The sequence below is a fragment of the Anser anser genome, assembly GCF_964211835.1.
Source record: "Anser anser genome assembly, chromosome: 2".
NCBI lineage: Eukaryota > Metazoa > Chordata > Aves > Anseriformes > Anatidae > Anser > Anser anser.
The window spans coordinates 14,527,568-14,549,397 of NC_139721.1; the positions used below are offsets into that span (position 1 = coordinate 14,527,568).

Genomic DNA, 21,830 nt, shown 5'->3' on the forward strand with positions numbered 1-21,830 from the left:
ATGAATTGAAACCAAATAATAATTTTGCAGTTTGATTTTGCGTTGTTCCTTGACACACTGAAATTGGACTTTTATTGCATTCTGGTTTTAATATATTTTAAAAAGAAAGGAAAATAATGAATGTTACTCAGTGAATTTCATAAATGGCTTTATAACTATTATTGGTTCCCATGAAATAAGCTAGAGTTGAGGTATAACAGAGTCTATTGTATGGCTTTTGGCAGACGACAAACAGTACTGCAAGACGTGCTTTGCACAGATGCTGCAGCCTGAGCAAAACTTTGCCATAGCCCATCCCTCATTTCTCGTCTGCTTGCGACCACGTTGTGGTCTTGTAGCAATTGCTTATGAAGAGATGGAGCAGTCGGAATATTGGTATTTTCTGTCGTGACTTGGTGGCTAAGCTTGGCTGGGATTTAGTACCCGTAACCTGCTGGCTCTGCACACCTATGGCTTTGCTTTAGGGAGCTGCAGCTCCACAGTTGGGGTGGCACAATTTTGTGAAGTCGGTTGTTGGTTTTGCCACTGTCCTCTTTTGCTGTACTCAGTAACCGGGGATTGAGGGCATGCTTGTGTAACACATTTGTTTCTTAAAAAAAATATTTTAAGCTTGCTTCTTTATGGGGGTTCGCCTCTGACAACTTTTGGCCCTACAGTGGAGTTGCAGCAGGGGCCAACAGGAGTTCTGGTGGGAGAAGCAGTAGGAGACAGTCCTTGCTCTGATGAGGTCCTTGTGTCTTTCAGGCATAGGTGAAGCTCCTGTCCTACCAAAAGAAGGTCACCTGGACTCCAGGAGTGCATTGGGTTTTACATGGCAAGGTTTTGGTAGCAGAGGGCTGCAGGGGTGGTCTCTGTGAGCAGAGCCCAGCAGCTGCCCCATGTCAGAGCAGAGCCAGCTCCAGCTGCTCCAAAGGGACCTGCTGCTGGCCAGAGCCAAGCCAGTGAGTGACGCTGGTTGGGCCTCTGGGAGAGCAGATGGAAGAAAGGAAAAAAAACTGCCGTGCTATTGCAGCTGGGAGAGAGGAGTGAGAAAATGTGAGGGAACCAGCCCTGAAGCTCCAAGGTCAGTGCAGAGGAGGGCAGGAGGTGCTCCAGGCGCCAGAGCTGAAGTTCCTCTGCAGCCTGTGCTGTACCATGGCGGAGCAGATCTCCACGCTGCAGCCCGTGGAGGAGCCCCCGGTGGAGCAGGTGGATGTGGCCTGGAGGAGGCTGCGGCCCATGGAGAGCCCCCGCAGGAGCAGGCCCCGGGCCGGAGCTGCAGCCCGTGGAGAGGAGCCCACGCAGGAGCAGGGGGTCTGGGGGGAGCTGCCGCCCGTGGGGGACCCGTGCTGGAGCAGTTTGCTCCTGGGGGATGGACCCCGTGGGACGGAGCCGTGTGCGAGCAGTTGTTGAAGAGCTGCTGCCTGTGGGCAGGCTCAGTTCGGGATGGAAGGACGGCATCCCGTGACGAAGCATCAGGGACTGACCGCAGCCCCCATTCCCCGTTCCCCTGTGCTGCTCAGGGGGAGCAGGTAGGAGAGGGTGGATGGGGGGAGGGCGTTTTCGTTTTTTTTTTTAGTTCTCCCTGCTCTAGGCTGTTAGTAATAGGTAATAAATTTTATTAATCTGCCTATGTTGTCTGTTTTGCCCGCGATAGTGAGCGATCTCCCTGTCCTTTTCTCAACCCTAGAGCCCTTTCCCCTTGTTCTTTTGAGGAGGGAGAACGAGAGAGCGGTGTGGTGGAGCTCAGCAGCCCGTCGGGGTGAAACCACCACAAGCAGCTAGCACGCTATCTGTTTTGCTTGTGATTTTCAGGAAAAAACTTCCTCAGCGCTAGGAGAGAGAGTGAAAATACAGCTTGGAAAGTCTGCAGCCTGCCCCGAGGCGCTGCTGGCCCAGCAGCCACCTTGCCAAGGCACAAGGGCAAGATTCTTCTTCTCCGGGGTCAGGTCTGCGCGGGGTGGTGCTGGGGCCCGTAAATCGAGGTTATTCAGTAACAGTGTGGCTGCGAAACTCCATTAGGCTTTCATTCTGCATTTATCAGAAACAGCCATATAGAACTGAATAAACAAAAAAGAATCCTTAATTTTAGGAGCAATTATTTATATAAAAAAAAAAAGGAAAGAAAAGCAAACCAAAGGAAAACTGTGCAAAATACGTTTTTGTTTCCAAGGGAAACAGTAATGAGAAAGAGTTAGGTCATTGTGGAAAAAAAAAAAACACATAGAAAACCCTTTTTTAGTGAGGACGTGGAAACAGAGCTTATCTTTTTGGGCAGCTTTGCCTGATAGATAAGGCCCTGGATTAGAAGTGGGTTCAAATCCCAGCTCTGCTGGAGAACTTTTGTCAATTTAGGCCTATCATTTTATGCCCTTGTAATTTCTTGTTGCGAAGAAAAGATCATGCGTGTTGTCCTCCCAGAAGTGGTTCGCAGTGAAGATGAGGGCCCCGTGTGGCCCCCGGGGATAGCGCCCGCCTCTGCTGATCCCGAGGACTTGAGGCTTGTGCCTACGTGGGGCAGGTTGCCCTGCCCTCCGTGAGGTCCTGCCTGAGATACCACTTTATTTCTCACCCTCTGCTAAGGAGACTCTTGTCACCTATGATATATATACACGGCACTTGTACACCTATAATATATATACATGGCGGTGCTCCTGGGAGACGCCGTACATCGCAAAATGCCTCCCCGCCTCACCCCCAACTTGGGAGAAGCCCAGTGACTGTATCGGTTGCTTCAGCACCTGTGGGCCAGGGAGCAGCTGCTGGTTCATTAAGCCTTGCAGCAGACTTTGGAAATGGCTAAGCGTGATCCCAGCTTTTTGGGAGGTGAATTAAGCGTGGGGAGGATGAGCGGCCTGCGCAGCGTTACGCAGCCGCGTGCCGTCTAGGGCACAACCCCAAACGTGGCCTGCTCGATATTCCTCCCTCTGTCTGAGGGACAAGCTGTAACGTATTGCACAGCGCCAGCCCCAGCATAGAGGGGTTAGGTCAGCGTTAAAACAAGGATTATCAAAGAGCTGGGGAACTGGAAGTGATACGGGGGCTCTGCTTTCTGAATCAGCTGTCTTCAAAACCACAGAAGATGATATCCTCTGTGTTTGGTGTTACGCAAGCTGAAGCTTTGCTGAGCCAAACCCAAAGCGATGACTACAACCGGTGCTTGCTTTTTCAGTTTTCAATATGATGCCGCAGTCTGTTTCTTTTTTTCTTTTTTTTTTCTGGTATGCATTCTTTTCTGCAAGCTGCAGAACAGCTATGGTGTCATGGCACAGCGGAGGCAGAAATCCACACCCTGACAATGTCGTGGGTACGTTTTTAAAATGCCTGAGCTCCCTGAAGTTCGTGGTGATGTTGGACGAGGTAGTGGAGAACACCTCTTAGAAACAGGCCAGGCAGACGCTGGTGGACCAGACTTGTTACCACAGCAGTAAACCACGGGAGAGTACAAACAACGGAATGAGAGCATCCAAACTTTTTTCAACCACGTTTAAGTTCAGCATCTAAAGAATTCTCACAAGGAGCGAACTCAAAGAAACGCAACACCTCAAAGCCCTCAGTTGAAATGAAGGTGTCTTTAAGACTCACATTTCAGCATCCCACTGGAGAAAACCAGATTTCTTTAGGAAAACTGATTTTCTTTAGAAAATTTCTTTAGAGAGCTAAGGTAAATATTAACTGAGGAACCCCAGGGCTGCTCCTCTCCCCCACACCCCCTGGTCTTCCAGGACGCTTAAATCTCCTAAAGGGACAGAGAGGTACAGTGGATGTATTGAAAAAAAAAATTACTAGATAAATAAACTTCCTTTTCGGGTATTTTAAGGTGGTCCACCAGTTATTTGTAGTATCAGAAGCACCTGCTGCGGGTTTGTCCCTACCCCTGCAGCCCCACATTCACTTGTGCGTGTCTGCTTAATGAGCTGGAAACCATTAAAGGGTGCCCGGGTTCCTCCTGGACTTTTAACTGTGCTAAATCAAAGCCAACCCGAGGCTTGGTGAGCTCTAAGCATCTCTTCATTTTCAAATAGCCGTGCTGGATTGTTGATAGTTATCTTTTTGCTGATAGCATTGTTTTTTTAAAAGTGTAATTGCTGTTTAATTAGTTTCTAAGTGAGAGCTGTGGTTGAAATCAGCCTGCTCTGAAGAGAAGAGGGTAAATATTGCTCGTTCGTCTGTCAGTGAAGACTGACAAAAAGGGGCGTAGTCCCGTTTCAGAGCCCTTTAATACCTTGGTTAACCAGCACAGTCTGAAACAAAACCTGACCAAGGCCTGGCTGTTTGCATTGGCCACAGCTTTTGGTATCACCGGAGTATGGGAAAACATATTTCATACTGACCCTTGTGCAAAAGCCAATGGTTAAGCTGCGGGCGATTTCAAAATGCAGTTACTCCCTACATAAAAAATGTACAGCAGAAAATAGCAGGTCAACCATGTGGAGAAATAAAGCCAGAAGAGAGAGTATATTTTCAGTAGCAATTTAGTGCATGATTGATCTTACTGATAGTGTTAGTGTAGTGTTCATAGCCGAGTAGGCCCACTAGCAACAACTTGCTTGTAATGTGTGTGCTGGAAAAATGCAAAGAAAATAAATTAAGTTTTAAGTAAAATTTACATTTGTATTAGAAAATCAACATGTTAGAGTTTAGCATGCTTCACATTTTATGAGAGCTAATTCCCTTTCCAAAATTGCCCTGTTTATGTGTTTGTTTCGCTCTTCCCTTTGACTCTCCTCCGTGGCTGCTTGTTTGTCTTGATATCTGTACTGTGTATAAATATATATTTTTATTAACACCTGAAAGGCAAAAACAATTATTTCAGGTGCAGTTAACTTTGCCCCTGCATATTTGTTTTCTTATTAAATCCCCCATAATGCTTCCTCTAATGCTTCCTCCCTTCCCACCCACCTCTCTGATAAGACAGCTGATCGTCGTGTGTCGTTTTTGCCCCGGGGATGCCCCAAAGCAGATTTCTCCCTTCTTCAGCAAACGCGGCAGCTCCTGTCCGAGAAACGTGGGCAAGAAGCCCTACAGAGGAGCGAAGGCAAGGCGTGGAGCGTAGTGGAAGAGTGGTCGCACCTCCAGGGACACGATGCGCCTGCGGCAGGGACGGCGCTGAAGCGAGGTGTTGGTTTAAAGGGCAGCAGCCACGAGACGTCGGGGTCTGGTTTTGCTCTCGTCATGCTCTGTGGTCGAGTTCTGGTTTAGGTGTTTGCAAGCGAAGGCTCTTTCCCTCTTGCTGAGGGAAGCTTTTAAGCTGAAGTCTCTTACCCTGTGGAAATTTGAATATGAAAGCTTTCAAAATCACCTGGCAGTGGGTGAGAGAGATTTCCCTTCTCACCCTGGCCTTTCTTTTATAATAACTGCACTTTCACGTAGTCTTTCTGAACAGTGAAAGCAATGGTAAGGACCGTGCTCAGAAAGGCAGTGGCAGAGGTGGGCAGCCTCCGCTGACGCCTTCTCTTTTCCAGCCCGTCCTTGAGTTCTTCCCTTTGTAGCGCGGGTGCTCAGTGCAGCCGCCAGCCGGGAGCAGTGTAAAACCAGCACCTCTGCGTTGGCTTAGCCTTTTTGTGGTGTGCTCAGCCTTTTTTTTCTGTGTGTGTCCTGTTTGGCCGAAGGCATGCTGGCAGTTGTCTTTTCCTCCCTCGCTGGGTTTTTGTGTGGCACTGAGATTTGGTACATCTTGCTGCAGCCTTTTCAGATGTTGCTGCCATCAGCTGTTTACAGCTCTGCTTCAAGACCGACTTGTAGCAAGTCGGGGAACCCCTTGTGTGCACCTGTGTTTCAGCAGGGCTTCTGCGTTACGGCCCTAAATGTTAGTTTAACCCACCAGTAAAAATAGATTTGCTTCCAAATAGATTTGCTATCAGTAGGACGGAGAGGCCAAGGCACAGCGTGCCTTCACTTCTGCTGGGAGCGTGCACGCGGCCAGGCCCGGAGTCTGGCACAGCCCTGAAGCTCCTGGGAAGAAAGGTCCTAGTGCCTTGTAAGTCCCCATGGGATCTGGCAGAGGTGAGGCTGAGCGAGCTGCAGCCTCTGTGGGAGCTCGGGTGGGCTGGGCTCATCGAAAGCAACGCGACTGTTAGGAATCTGCTCTGCAGCTGGGGTACGGAAGGCAACAAGAACAGAAGGCATCCGGGTCACTGGATGGAGGACATGCTCGCGTCTGATCCTCGTCTGTAGGTACAGCAAAAATTCAAAGGCTGAAATAATGATGACGGTATCTTGGTGCACAAAACGGACCCAGTGTTATAGAATCATAGACTCATTAAGGTTGGAAAAGCCCTCCAAGATCACCTGGTCCAACCATCCCCCTACCACCAGTGTCACCCGCTAAACCCTGTCCCTAAGCACCACATCCAACCTGTATCTAGATCCAGACAGCCTGAAGTTTGGAATAGCTTTTTGTATTTTCCCCAATTGGTTATATTCAGCTATTGTTTATTTTACTAAACTTTCGGGTTTGATCTATTTTATGCCAGGGTTTTTATTTTTCTTTTGTACGCCTACTGTAGTTGGGCTGGGATCTCTAGATAAATAACCCTGCTTCAGTATTTGCATAAGGGCCTTATATATTTCAGTTCCACTTGGGAGGAAGTGGATATCTAGCTTTTGAGCGTGTATTAAAACATCATTGTGGGTTATAAATTGTTGTTATGGGCTGTTCACATAGCGCCTTGGATTTGCATGCCCTAGACTGAGAAATAAAATGAGTGATCATGTTCTGAGTAAATGTATCTTTATCTTACTACTGTTCTTTCGCAAAAGGGCAGGCGTGATGTTGTATGTTGAATTTTGCGTGCATGGTGTGTGCAGCTAATCTTGTTTCATAATAACTTACTTTAGAGCCATTTTATGGCCGGGTGTTATCTTGAGGCCTTGAAACAGCCGGTTGTTTCAGCTTACTTAGCCCAGTGGCAGTAGTTCTCCTAGACAGCACTCTCAGGTTGAAATCCACGCTTTGCACAATGGGCTCTAGGCTGTGTTCAGTTCTTTTTGTGTTATTTCCTCTCCCTTTTACTCATTCATGACTGCCACATCATTTTTCCGCGGTGAAGAGGAAAGCGAGTTATTTCCTTTGGGGAGCATCTTCCGGCACATAAAAAAAAAGTGAATTTGAGTCGTTCTGTTTCCTGCTGCTACGCTTCCATCACCGGATCAGCTCCTATTTTGCTTGTGCAGTCTCCTTTTTCAGATGTGCCAAATAGGGCATTGGTGAGCTGTAGAGAATATTACAGGACATGCTCATCCATGCTCGTTCCGGAGTATAGGGAAGACATAAACCTGCTGCATCTGGCTGACAGACCCGGGTGAGTGGTGGCTGGGTGCCACTGGCACGTCATGAAAGCAGGGTGCCCTGGTGAGTGTTATTTCCATTGATAATTTCTTTCAGCATCAGTATATTATGAAGAGAGGCTGAGGGAGTTGGGGTTGTTCATGCTGGAGAAGAGCAGGCTCCGGGGAGACCTCACAGCGGCCTGCCAGTGCCTAAAGGGGGCTACAGGAAGGGTGGGGAGGGACTCTGTCAGGAGTGTAGGGATAGGACAAGGAGTAGTGGCGTTAAACTAAAAGGGGGGAGATTTAGATCAGATATAAGGAAGAAATTCTTCACTGTGAGGGTGGTGAGGCACAGGCACAGGCAGCCCAGTGAAGCTGTGGATGCCCCATCCCTGGAGGTGCTCAAGGCCAGGCTGGATGGGGCTTTGGGCAGCCTGGGCTGGTGGGAGGTGTCCCTGCCCATGGCAGGGGGCTGGAACTGGGTGGACTTTAAGGTCCCTTCCTACCTGAGGCATTCTGTGCTTGTATGATACAAGATGTGCTGAGATGTATACATAAAAGTGTGTATCATCTCTGTATGACGTGTATGAAGTACCTGCATTTACAGGGGACTTTGTCTGGTTCCGAGTTACTCTTCTGGAATGTGAGCGTCAGGATTTGTCTGTCCTGTGTCCAGGAGGGGCAACGAAACTCCTCTTCTAGACAGTAAAAAAAGAGCAGCTGCAGAGGGATTCATGCCCACCTCAGGCTGGTATCCACATGGTTTACACCCAGGTCACTGTGGCCATGGACAAATGGAATAAACTGGATTTAGGGGTAACACATCCCTCTCCCTCTTGATTCTGCCTCTGTAGCTGGCTTTCAGCTGACGCCTGGCTTTCAGGCAGCTGAAATTAGGTGGCAGGAGAGCCGTGGTAACTGTCTCACTCCAGCAACAGGTCCCTAATGAAGTTACAGGATTTTATTTAACAACTTTGTCCCTCATCAGATTGCTTTTATGTATAAACCCTGGGTATTGTGACTGTAATCGTGTTTTGCCTTTATAATGTGTTATTTTGAGGCAATGTTAAGTACTTTTTTCTCTTGCCCGGCCTGGTTGCATCTACATCTGCTTGCCGTGTTCAGTGGAGCTTTTCTTAGAGAAGCACATCGAGAATGTGTGGAGCATCTCAGAAAGCGAACAGAAGGAGATTCCTAAAATGTCTGTTGTGAAGGGAAAGAGGAGCCTTTTCTGCGAAGAATGCAGCAAAAATTAACAGACCTAAAGCAAATTACCATCTGAAATGTGCTGCTTTGGAGAGTTTTCTGAAGACCAGAGGAGATCATGGAAAACAAATCATTCTGCTAATGTAGGACACAGCTTAGTCTACGAAAGTTATTAGTTTTTGGAAAGTTTTTGTAATCATATAAAACTCTTTCCTAAATCATCTGGGGCTTTTTTCCTTTCTTGGCTTGCTTAGCATGTGTAGCCTCTTTTATTTGGCGTGGATAGCTAGGTGGCTGAAAAGGAAGGCTTATTCCAGGGAAGGCAAGGGAGGCCTTTTCCAAAGATAAATTTCACGGAGGGAAAGGGGCGGTAGAGTTTTGCCCCACTTTGGGAAATTGCGTAACCGTGCGCTGATGTGGCAAGCGGCGAAGGAACGAGAAACAGTCACGCTAAATCAGATGCAGGTGCAAGGAGATAGTTGAACTTTGCCCAGCGAGTCATTTCAGTGAGTCATGTGTATGCGTCTGCCTCCTAGCAGCCTGAACTAACGAACTTTAAAAACTATTATCTAATTAAGATAACAAGGCATTTGAGGAAGGATCTTTCCCATCTGGATGATTTTATTGGATCAGCTAAATTGTGTGGCTTTGTTAGCTGGAGTCTGCCTCGATTGAAGGCTACAGCTGGTGGAACAAGATGGAAGAGGGGGCCTGGAGTGAGCTCCAAATTGCACAATTTTAATCCAGATCTCTTCCACCTCTGAAATGAGTTTGGGCACATGCCTGATCAGGGTGTTTCGCTTGTTTGAAAGCGTGCTTCTCTTTCCTCTGGCGTTGTTGACTTGTTTGAGAAGCATCTTGCCTTGAAGTGGCCAGGTTCTCTTCTGCAGATGAGAAATGTCGGGGTGAGAAGGATGGAGGGGAAATTATTCATTGTGTCCTGAGCTCGTACGGATCAAAGTCGCGTGTACGTACACGTTGCCCGTTTTCTCCTGAGGAGAAGTTGGATTTCATGTCACGTGCCGTGGGGAAGAGGCACCGCTCGGGCTGAGAGGCAGCGGATATCAATACACCGAATATATATTGACAAAAGCATTCAACGTGCCAGTCAGAAAGCAGCCTTCTCCCCGAGACAGAGGGCAGCTGTCTGCTGCTGACTCGAGAGGTGTTTATGAGCAAATAAATCTTTGTCTTCTTTCCATCCGCTAATGCGGTTGTGCTAAATCAGTGGAAAGAAATAGGAGGAAGGTGTGAGACCCTACCTGCCAGTGACGGTGCTTTGCCCAGATCCTTTTCTCTTCAGGGCTGTTTTTCTTACTGCTTGTGTAAAGCAGTTAAAATACCCAGAAAAGGGAAAGTTTTATTTCTAGATACCGAGTCAAAGTGTGATCTCTGTAGACCATTTTTGAGGCAATTAACCTAGTGTGGTCCTAGTCGCCAATGGAAAGGCAAACACACCTGCTGGGGAAGTTTTTGCCTTGTCTGTCCTGCGGTTTGTGTTCTGCTAATTAGGTCAGTTGGTTTATTTGAACTAGACAGAGATTCGTTAAAGTGCGTGCTTGTAAAAGAAGGCATGGCCGTTTCCTTGCATTAAGATGGCAGTTCTGAGTCAAACGTTGCTCTTCCCTGGCGGGATTTTCACAAGGCGGAACAACACATGCTGGATACCTTCTTAAAGACCTGCCTTACTTCTGATGAATACCACAAATCAGGTGGAGGAAACTGGAAATTAACATACAAGTTTGCAGCTAATTTTGAACGGAATGTGTACTGTTGTTTTCAATCAGAGACCAGATATTTAAGAGATTATTGCAATGAAAATATCTATTGTTTTGCTTTTCCTTTTGTATTGGAATATTGAAGTATATTCTCTAAAAGTTCCCCTTAGCCACTTGAGCAGAAATATTTCTATAATTTTTCCTTCTTCATCACTCCTCACTGCTGGATATCCCTGGATCACCAATGGCTGACACTACGTGCAGTTAAGAATTTACCTGCATTATTCTGGAGCTTTTTTTTTTTTTAACTCCCGAAGGTCTAAATAGGCCATGTTTTCATCAGTTTAGATGCAAAAAGAAAAATTACAGTCATTAGCTAGGTCTCTTTCTAAGCTGAGGACCAGGGGGCCATAGTCTGGCCACATTCCCTCGCTCCTTTTTGTATCCCTCCATCTAAAACAAAACCCAGTGCATTCTTGCTGACAGGCAAATTTAATTCCTTGGCATTCCGTGAGGCTCCTTCCTCCCACTGCCGGCTGTTCAGAAAGTAGCTCAGCATTTAGGACGCTCGTGTTATATGGTCCTTGGCTGTGTTACTAATTTCCCATAATCTCTGCTAAGAACCAGTATTGTCTGATTTGGGATGCATTGCTTAAAACATTAAGAAGCCGTTCCCTTCAGGGCTGCGCAAGAGGGAAAACGCTGTGCCCAGCGGCCGGGGTTTATATGGTCGGTATAAAGGTTTGAAAGTTCCTTTTGTGCATTTACTGCACAAATTTATTTTACTCTTGGAAACCCTCTATTATTCTTAAAAGCACATGAAGAATTTATTTTACACTAATTAAAAACATACTGCATCGTTTTAGACCAAGCCAACTAATGTAAGCTTTTTTTTAAACTGGTATTTCGAAAATGTTTTTCAGCTGTTTGTGAGAAAGAAGATAGGTAAAAAGGAAATATTCATTTTTGTTGCTTTTCCCCCCCTCTCAGAACTTTGACTACAGATTTTTTCAAGTGCCTTTTTTTTTTTTTAGTGGAGTTTTTTTGGTTTTGTTTATACATTTTTTTAATATATAAAGGAAAAAAATCTGGGTTGTCTTATTATAAAAAAATCATATATTATAATTACGAGATAGAAGTTTGTGCAGCAAAAATACTAATCTCTGAAAACCTCTATTGGAAAAGCTGGAAAAAAATGTCATATATTATAGAAAGTAAAGAGAGCAGTAAGGATTCTTTTGGGCTGTAATAGGTTATGTACCTCTTAACTCGTTTTCATCGTTAATTTAACCTTAAATCTCTAACTTTTGTCAACAGTTTTAAGATGGTTTTAAATGTAACATTAATGCAGTTAAAAAACACAAAAACAAATTTTGCAGTATTGGCAGCAGATTGCAGATAGGCTATTAAATAGAAATGCATAATTAATTTTTTGCTGTGTAGTTGTTTTGGTTTTCTGATGACAGTGCTGCCAGACGCTGAAGGTGATGGAAGTTTAAAGCTTTTATCACCCCCTTAGACCGTGATTAATCTGAATTCGTACTCGAGCTGTGCCTTATATCCTTGTTTCAAATGAATTTCTGGAGCACAGGATTTTTCGAGGCTGTCCATTTGAGCCTCTTCTGGCTTCTCTGAGGGTTCAGCCCTGAGTGAAGTGACCGTGACAAAATCCGTCCTCTGGGGCTGGGGGTGGGAAGGAGCCTGGGCTACTTGTGCAATGAAAAGGAATTCAGTGAGAGGTTCCGAGTTCTCTCCCAAGAGTTCGTTACATTTCCTAGCAAAGGCCAGATACTTGTTCCTAAAAACTGTTAATTGGATTTAATATGCTTGCAAACAGTCACGGAGTTGGTAACAAAGAACTGGTGGAGCGGATGGACAATGCCTTGTGCTGAGTTTCGGGATGAGCGATAGTCCCGTGCTCATTATGAACTGCTGGGGTGTTCCTGCGTAGTTAAGGTTGCAACTGGTTCCCCATTGTATTCCGTTTCATCAGGTTATTTGTTTTGCTGTATGAGAAAACTTGGATTCGAGGATGTCTTTTGTCAACCAACTTTATTTTAACAAAGCGTTTCTTGTGTGCTTTCAGTGCTAATTGAAGTCCATCAGTGGCTATATGATTTAATGGTCTTAATAGGAATCTCTGGGCACAAACAAAACAGAACACTGTAAATCACAGCATGTACAGAGAAACGTAATGCTCTCTCTCTGGAGAGGTAAACAGCAAAATTACTGAGCTGTATTATGTTGGGTTCCCTGCAGGTCATCCAAAGAAGTGGGATTTCAGCTTTATCCACTTCTGTAAAATAATGTCGCATAAACAGACTAAAGTATAAATACCGGTGACTTCTTTTGTTTCCTTTGTGTGACCATAACCAGTGCTGCTATTGTTGAAGAGTTACAGCTGCTTACCGTGCTCCTGGGAGCTTACCCATAGGTGTATGGCCGATGATTTAACTGAGCACGTTTTCTGGCAAATATTGTTTTAAAATAATTGAAGATAGGCTGTTTTTAAAATACCCACCTGCCTGTGATACTGGTAACCAAGGTAACTTGCACATGATATTATATGCAGATGTCTTACTGGGACAACCTATTTTTTATTTCATTGTCAAGTAGGTGGCAACGGTGCAGAAATTTTTACGTGAAGATGGTAAAAACTGCTGCGCAATTACTAGTCATGCTGGGCATGTGAAATATAGTTCTATAATCAGTTTTTAAACGTTCTGTATTTTACTTATGGACTACAATATCAGTCTTCTTCTCCTTCCACTAGTAATACAAGTTTACGATTTAAATAAGAAGCACAGCAAACGTATTCACAGACGTATGCCAGTAATGGCTGCAGTTGAATAGGTGTTATTTTCCATCTTTTCTCTTTTGACCTTGTTAGCTAGAAAATCTAGGATGCCATCTCAGACTAATTGTACTGCTGGCGTGCATGCATTGTACCTGGCTGAGGGATGTCTTTTGATGTACAGAGAGATTTAATTATCAATATATCTCTTGACAGCATTTCAAGAATGGTAGAGAACAGAACAAGTGTGCTATTTTTAAAGCTATCATTGACATCTTCAAAGTCCATGGGATATTGACAAAGCATAATATTAAATAAAATTCCATGGTGTGATATTGAGAGCTACTATTAGACTGAATAAGAAAAAAAAAAAATACTTGCAGAAGCAAGGAAAGACGCTGTGGATGGCAGATTATTCCTTCTTGGAAGAATGTGTCAAGGTGTGTATTTTATTGCTGCTCTTTGTGTCTTCCTGTTACCTTATACACAGAACAACCTACCGTGTCCCGTGTGCCATCCCCCCCGAAGGGAAACCCATACCTCGTGTATCTGTTGCTGAAGCTGGTCAGCTGCTAACCTGTGTTAGTCCCCTTACTGCTTCTTTCTCCATAGTGGGGAATTTATGGAAAAGGGAGGCAGTTAGTTGCTGTAATGGGAGTAATGCAGAGCGTGCCGTGTGCCAAAGGTTTTAAGAGCAATTCCACTTCTGGGTGGGATCAGCTCTGGAGAATGTACATGAGGTGATCAGGGCTTCCTTTTTTGAAGAAAAAAACGATACTTTTATCTTCAAGTAGATTGCAATTTGTTTCCTTGGTTATATATCTGTGGTAGGAAGAAGTGAAATTTCATATTAATGATGTTATAAATTCATATCTGGAATAATTTAGGAGGAGCTGAAGGAGACACAAGTTAAAAAAACACCAACAAAATAAACTAGGACATTTCCAGTTACGAATGCAGAACCAAAACCTAACACTTGAAAACAGAAAATTGCAATTGCTCTCACTTAAGTGCTCTTAACTTTTCATATGCTGTAGTGTCACATGTACAGTCCTTGAAACAAAATGCAATAAACCTTCTGCCTCACTTCTTTCGTTCCACTAACGTAGTAAACCATTTAGGATTAACATTTGTAATCTGGTGTTACTTCCTTGATTGAAGTGTCGCTGCTTGAAACATGCATGTGTGTTTACTGTCATTCCTCACTACTTACATGCAAGTTTCAACCTTCATTTGTTGGCATGCATCTCTTGACCTGCCTTTGTGCTGCCTTTGTGTGGACATGAAATTCCTCTGCTTCATTTGCAAATATTTCGGTTTTATGCCACCAAAATATAACCCTTTTTTTTTTTTTTTCACTGAAGTGCTTTGATATGGTAATAATCAAAATATGGTGTGATTCCAAATGAGGTATACAAACTTTCTTGTTCTTGGCATGAAAATATTACTCTCTGGAAACACCTTCTGTGTCAAATGATGGATATGTTCCTGTGATTTATGTAAGTGATTGTCAGGAGGTTTTGTGGCTCATCCAATTTTAGCAGTCAAGTACTCTTTCCTTGTCACTTATGACATACTTGATGAATTTCCATGATTAGCTAACGTGCTTCATAATTGTCAAAACTTTGCAATGGTATTCCTTAGAAATATTGAGAAGGGGGAATTCAGTTCTACCTCCCGGTTTTTCTGAACAGGCTTTTTTTTTTTTTTTTTCCCCTCCAATTCTCTCTAGTACATTTATCCTCTCCAGTAATCTTTTGCAAACCTCTCAGTTTGGTTTGCTTAATACTCTCTCAGATACATACTTTGTCTGTTTAATGATGAACAATTGTGCTATTCTTTACTTAGGCGCAGTAATACCTGACTGCAAGAATACTCCAGTTGTTTTTAACGGGACTATTTTGGTAGCAAGACGCTGTGGTACTGAAAATGCGACACCGGACTTTTCTATCTGCTGATTTATAACTTGAATTTTCTAGAGAAGTCCATATACAAGTATTTTTTCCCCTACGTCCAACACTTTCAGACACCTTTGGCCTCCATTTTGAGCGGGCATGCACCTGTCCGCTGCGCTACCCAGGTCGTCAGTGCAGATGCTTGAAGACTGCTGGAGTATGTCCTTCCTGTCACTGTAAAGGTGGAATTGTTTATGGTGCCTTTTCTAATTCTTTATATTTGCAATTCAGTGACTTCTGGCTTCGCGGCTCATGTGGCCTGTAATAGCCAACCTCTGCCCCACGCGGCATGGCTCTGGGAAGGACCCCGCCATTACGGGCAGCAAGGCCAGCACCTCACTGCCACTTCCTACCCCCTGTCACTTATCTGTCTGCCATGCCTGGTGTTAATTACAGTGCAGGAAACAGAAAAGGAAGGGAAAATGCAAAGGAGCTTCACAGTCCTGCTTTCAGGTCTCCGATGCTCTCAGAAAAGGCGGAGAGGGCACCGCTGGGGCTTGCGTGGCTGGTGCCGGGGTGGGAGGCAGGCAACGCTGGCTGAGGGAGGCAGTGAGCAGCACATAAACAATTAACGCCCGTTGTTTCGGTTTATGGGGTGCCTGGAAGCGCAGCCGTGCTCGCCTGGGGCTGGGGAAATAAGAGCAGGGAGACTGTGAAGGCTGCTGTGAGGAGACTGTAATGATTTAGAATAAAAGCGGGGAAGACTGGTGAGCAAACTGCTGTAAATCAAGTATAGGGTGATTTTTGGAAAGGAGGAGGAATATGAGAGATAATTCCTTTGTCCCCTCACAGTTCCCCCACCGCCCCACCAAGGCAAAAAGCTGGGGCTCGGTGGAGAAAGCTAGGTCCTGGACATGTGTGGGGAGGGCCCGGCCCGGCTGGGGGCTCCTGCAGCTGAGGGAAATGCTGCTCAGTGCCCCTTTCTAAAACAGGGAGACCTCTAGGCATATTCCTTAAGCAAAGCAACCTCGGAGAGTGGCAGGATTATTCCCTAAAAGATAGCAGGATGTCACTGCGTCCTGGGCCTGGCGCGGGTGCAAGTACTCTCCCTCCTCAGTGCAGGGTGAGCGGATGCCATGGTGCCTCTGCCTGGCTCTGGTGTTTGCAGCTCCAGCGGGCAGGTGTTTGGAGATCCCCGTTTGGAAATAGTACTTGTGTTTGAGGCAAGAATGTATAAACCGCACCCTGTAAGGTTCTGGGGGTGTATTTTATCGGTCGTTTTTCCTCCTGCCTTCCGCTTCAAACCTTTCTGTGAACTCGAGTCCTCCCTTTAATTTGCCTGAAGGAAATGTGAGTCCACTTTTCTTGTGTCTCATTATTGACTCCTTGTTGCAGCAGGAGTGTTTCATCTTCCAGAGGCAGCGGCTGTGGGTGCCTGGGGGAGGATGCCATGCAGCGCGGGCAGCACAGCATCTATCAGGAGCTGTGTAAATGTGAGACAAAACAGTAAATGCTGCTGTCATAATATGGCTGACCTGGGCCCCTCTATGTGCCAGAGACGCCAAGAAGTTACCTACTTGAGCAAGCGCTGCAGTGCTTCTTGTAGCTGAAATAATTTTATGGGGTTTTCATCTTTCGTGCTTTTCTTTTCCTGGGTAAAGTTTTGGAATTGAAACCTTCGTCCTTGAAAAGTCCCCACAAAATAAAATCTCTCTGAGATGAGAAACCAGTAAATGTGCTTTCTGAATTGCTTACATAAATAACTAGAAAACTCATTTTCTTGTCTCTTCAAAACACTGCAGTTCAGTATATCAGAGGCTGTGTGGTATTCCGGTCTTTCCCCCATGGCCGTGCAAAGGTCAGTGTGTAATTATGCCAGTTTGTTGCAGCAAAGTTATGATGCTGAGACCTTTAAAACAGTTTGTGAATGAGAGAAAATACTTCTTCGGCTGGACTCTCCACTACTTCTCCCTGTCTGCAAGGTGTATCTTCGTTGCATATTCAGAAAAAAAAAAAAAAAAAAAAAAAAAAAGGATGTTTTCACTGGGAAGATGGCACCTTTGAAAATTAGACTAACCAAAGCAGAGCTGTACTCTGACGTTGCTTGCTCTATGGAGAAGGGGCACCAAAATGTTTTTAAAACTTCGAAAATTAATATTCACAATGAAATTTGAAAATGAATATTCATAGTTGAAGTTTCTCACCATTGTTAATTCCTAGATAACTGCTGATCAAAACCTTTGAAGTATTTGCTGTTGATTTAAGCAGGGATGAATTTATGGCAGAGCAGACTCCTTTTGAAAGTCCAGCCCAGTGGTAGCTATGACATTACAGGACATACAATGTAAAAGTGAAGAGGGATGGGAAGTATTTTAAAGAATGTAAAGCAAATACCACCGAACAAATAAAGGCTTTCTAAAACCCAGCAAATGAAGCTTGCTTTTGATGTACCTTGCTGCAGATGACATTTTGAAAGCTGTCATTTTAGCAAAGGAAGGGAACCAAGTCCTTGTAGATGAGTTTGTCATCAAAATTGATTTTAGAAGAACTTAAAATGAAATAAATGTTAAAGAGAATTTCTTGTTTTGCTATTTAAAGGCTTGGCCACACTAACAAAGTCGTCTGACAGCTCTGTAGTAGGCGGTAGGTGCCCACTGAAATGTATCCCAGTGCACTGCATCAAAGCCTTTCTGTTTTCCCCTGGCTGCGAGCCCCCCAGGCCATGAGGAGAGGACGGCGCCCCGACACAGGCATCTGTCACCTTGGCATTTAGGCAGGTCACTCGCTGCCGCGAGACTTCAGAGGGAGCTTTCTGGATGCCTCTGCATTCCTTGATAATTCCTAAAAAGTCCGCTCCCCCGGGCAATTGATCACAGGGCTGCTATCAAGCGAATTCCTGGATGACACCCGGTGTCAGCTTTCCCTGCACGTTTCCTCCCTGCCCCGGCACGAAGGCCGGCCAGGGGGCCGTGCCGGTGCGTGCAGGCCGCCATGGCTCTGCAGCCGGTCCCTGTGGGCCAGGAGCAGGGGGCCTGCGGCTGCCATGCTTCACGTTGCCACCTCGGACCTGGCAGTCGTGTAGGCGAGGACGGTGGTTGTGCTGAGGTGGGGTGGCTGACACTAGCCGTGTTTACGATGAGAACTGCAGCCCGGGCAGCCTGCCTGCTCCCTGCCTTCCCACCCACTGCAAGCGCCGGTGCCTGTGCGTACATGTATGCGTATGCACGTACTAGTCTCCGAAGTGGTAATTTCCAGTGGAGTCGTAATCTCCAGTTTCCTTTGTAAAAAGCTGTCTGTCTGGAGAGTAAATTTGAGCCGCTTTTTCAGTAGGTCACCTGCAGGGCAGGCAGCCAGGGTGAATTTTCCGAGGCCTGCTATGCAGGTGACCTAAATCTTTTCACCTGACTGGGTTTTCCTTCTCAGCAGTGACACATCTGGGAGCCATCCCTGCTCAAGCCTAGGTTTCTCCCTTGAACAGACACTACCAAATTTGTCTGAGTAGTAGCTTTTACGGCGGTGCCTGTTCAGCAGCGTGACCGTAGCTCCTCAGGGACCGGGCTGGGACCAGCAGCACTGTCTTTGTTTGTTGTCCTCTCTCCTGCAAAGCTCTGTGGATGGCGATCAATCTACTGCCGTTACTCCGCTTGGACTTCCCCGTTCTCCTCACATTCTGCATTGTTTGATCCTGTATTACGTGAATTGCAATCTATATTAAAATACTTAAGTGCTTTATGCTGGCAAATGTTACATTATAGGCTGCGGCCGTACGAGAAGTTGGAAGTTTCCCTCAGCGCTCAGAATAGTGAAATTGGCCCTGGAAGGCGATTTTGCCCAGCACGGCCACCACAGCAGATGATAAGGCTGTGTGCAACCTTTTGTGAGAATGATAGCATTGTCAAGGGTAGGACTGTTACAGAGTATTTTTTCCCAAGTACATGATACAAAGGGAGGTTAAAGCTAAGTGAAATTCTGGCCAGCACAAGAAAAATGTGGATCACAAGAAGGTCAGTGACCAGCTTTTAAGAGTGATGTTCGCTGCTGGAAAATCTGGGTAAGCAAGCCAGTTAGTACTTAGGAAAGAAAGAAATTAGATTTTTGTAATGTAGATGAAATTAACTTGATTTTTCTGATGCTTACAGAGTCAGCTTCCGAAATGATGTTAATCAGCATTGCATAGGAGAATTGCTCGGTTTTCCTGATAATTAAAACAGCTGGGACGTGGGCCACAGCACCGAGTTAGTGGGGTGTAAGAGGTGGAGGAGGATGGGGCAGTGCTGTGCTCCTCCAGGTGAGACTGTTACGTTCTTTGCTGGGAGCTGAGTGTGAAGGGATGAGGTTCCTTCTGCTGAGAATACTTGTAAATAATAGCAGGGCTTTATTGGTAATTATAGTTCCTCCCCCGCCATCGCCTTCTCCTGTTACTTAACTGTGTCAGGTGTAAAGGATTGAGGTAAAAGCTGAGATGCACAAAACTGAATTCCCCTGTTTTGAAACTTTCTGTTGGGTTCAGAAAGTAGTATTTTCTCTCTTGTTTATTGCTCAATTAGCTTGAAGGAATCTTCTTGATTTCCTTTCCACTAAAGTGTGTTAAAGTTGCCTTTCTTCTGAAGATGCCTTGTCTTCAGAAGAAGTTTTGAATTGTCATTCTGTGTGATTCTCAACATCTCTCTCTTTCGACCCCTCACTTGCAAAATTCCTCCAGGCTAACCGGATAGCGTTACCTGGAGCTGCCCTGGGGATCCTTGCATGTGAAAGGATCCTTGCTGGGTCCCTTGCTGGGCAGTGTCAGCCTGCCTTGGGACTCCTTCAGCTGGGGCAGCCAGGAAAGTGAAGGCAAATCAACTTCAGTCGGTGAGGTCAAAGCACGTAAATTAAAATGTGAATGGTTTCATCCAGGTGTGAAATGTCCTTCAGAAGTACCGGCAGGGAAGGAAGTGGTGGGAATTTGGCTTCACATCCTGGAGGGCTGTCAGTTTGTGCCTTTTCGAAATCTCTCTTAAATCTTGTTTTACACGGAGATGGTTGAAATCTTAATAGTCAAGCCTTAACACCCCAAAGTAAATACCTATTTACGTTGCCAAGGTAAATGCATGAGCTGAAGAACGTGCACTAGAGAAAAATCTGAATAATGGCAAAAGAGGGCTTGGGTCTCTCGGCTAATGGTTATTCAGTGGTTCAGCTGGGAGCCCCTTGATATGGGGTACTGAGGTGTTGCATTTGGGGCCGGGACGAGCCGGTCCCCTGGGAGATGAAGGCAGTGTAGGACCGAGCAGGCGGTGCAGCAGAGCCGGGGGATTCGGGCAGTCGGGGTGCCCATCCTGCTGCAAGTTAATGACCATCTGCTACAAGAAAGGCTCAAGAGGTGGTATCCAGAGTGACAGTTTACATTCAGGAAGTTCTCACCAATTAAGGGCTTTCTTTTTAATGAAAGTTTGCTTTTGCACAGTGAATGATTTATGGCAGGGTTTTAAACGTATTGCTTTGACTATGCCTACACACTTTGAACACCCTAAATAAAATCAGAAACCTTTGAAACAAACTCATAAATATTGTCTGAGCATTCAGAATATATTGCTTTCTGGAGGATGTGTAATGTAGTTTATCACCAAGCAGTTACAGGAAGATATTTAAACTATGTAGAGGCTGTTGCTTGAACCCCCAGTAATATAATTATTCCATTAGTTACTGAATCCTGAAGTAACCTCAAGCCCCTGAGATCTGAAGCAGTTAATGCCAAGGGGCACATGTATTTTAGACAAAGCAAGCTGTTTTAAACAAGGATTAGTTACTTGTCTTTTGTCTAAAGCTTTGCAGTCGTATATTTGGAGGAAAAAAAAAAAGATTAATATTTTTCTGTCTGCTGGATTAATGAAGTGAAATTTTCTTGTTGGATTTTTGTAACCGTAATAATTTCTAATGACACACGGAAAAGGAGAAGCTTCCCCCCTCCACCCGTGCCCCCTCCAAACCGTCTGAAATCCTCACATCTTTTGTCACAGATACGTCAGCCTAAAACAAACCTGGCACGCAGCAGAGCAGTGAGCATAGTAGACCAGTAGTGGTCACCCAGCTGGTGACCGGTGGACAGCAAGTCATCGGGAGCGTCCATGCGAAGCAGATCTACGTTAAATAAAATGGGTTACTGGGTCAGGGGATCTGCCCACTGCGAAGGCTGGTCCTCAGAAGGTAATTTAAAAACCCAAACCAAATAGGTAGGGAAGACAGGTAGGGTTATGTGCACAGGAGAGGTGGGCGAATGCTTGCCGTAACGGGCATCGGTTGTGTTCTCAGCTCCTTGCAATGTGCTAGAGGACTTCATCAAAAGCTTGGGGCTGAGCTGCTTTCAGGCTTTTGTTTAGTAGATACTCTTTATAGTGGGTAATGACAAAGCGGTGTTCCACATGGGAGTCCTTACAGAGTTCTGTCCTTTATCTCAAATTAATTATTGTTGTGAGAGAAGGGACAACAGTAAGAGAGGGCTTATTTCGTAGAGGAATTATCATCTTCTTAAATATTCTCCTTGTAGACTGTAATTTTCTTTTACTTTGCGCACTGGCTAAGTAACTTTATATCAAGCATTGATCCTGTTTTGTTGAAACATTTGCATGGTCCATTGCTTTTGATTTGTGAAATAGCATATTTGAAGTCCTGTCAAGCACACCCATTCAGCAAAGCCGTGCCAGCCATTCATAATTTTACTTGATATTAAATCGTACGAGTTGGCTTTGAAAAAAGCAGCTTGTAGGCCTGTGTTCTCTGTGATTCTTTTGAGTCTCTTCCAGAACTACAGTTTAAAGGTATTTCTGGTCCTACCTGAAATTTTAACTCCGTGACATTTGCATTCAAAAGCCTTTTTGTGAGGCGAGGCTCCGTGTGCTACAGGAACATCCTGAAACCGAAGAGTTAATAGCATAGCTCTGTTTTCTCCTAAATGTATGCATCTTTGGGTGTTTGGGTACATTTTGC

The 21,830-nt window shown here is 45.2% G+C and overlaps 1 protein-coding gene and 2 long non-coding RNA genes across 3 annotated transcripts in view; 2 read left to right on the plus strand and 1 right to left on the minus strand.

Annotated features, from left to right (window-relative positions):
• EXT1 (exostosin glycosyltransferase 1) overlaps positions 1–21,830 on the plus strand; it is a 172,417-nt gene that overhangs the window by 34,277 nt on the left and 116,310 nt on the right. The window lies entirely within an intron of this gene.
• LOC310894110 overlaps positions 1–21,830 on the plus strand; it is a 92,603-nt gene that overhangs the window by 33,044 nt on the left and 37,729 nt on the right. The window contains exon 2 of the long non-coding RNA XR_014579566.1: positions 1–21,830. This exon is cut by the window's left edge and continues 13,971 nt beyond it; it is cut by the window's right edge and continues 37,729 nt beyond it. This is a non-coding gene — a long non-coding RNA (uncharacterized lncRNA).
• The window catches only part of LOC310894109, a 397,944-nt gene that overhangs the window by 13,977 nt on the left and 362,137 nt on the right, over positions 1–21,830 (minus strand). The gene's annotated exons all lie outside the window — the stretch shown is intronic.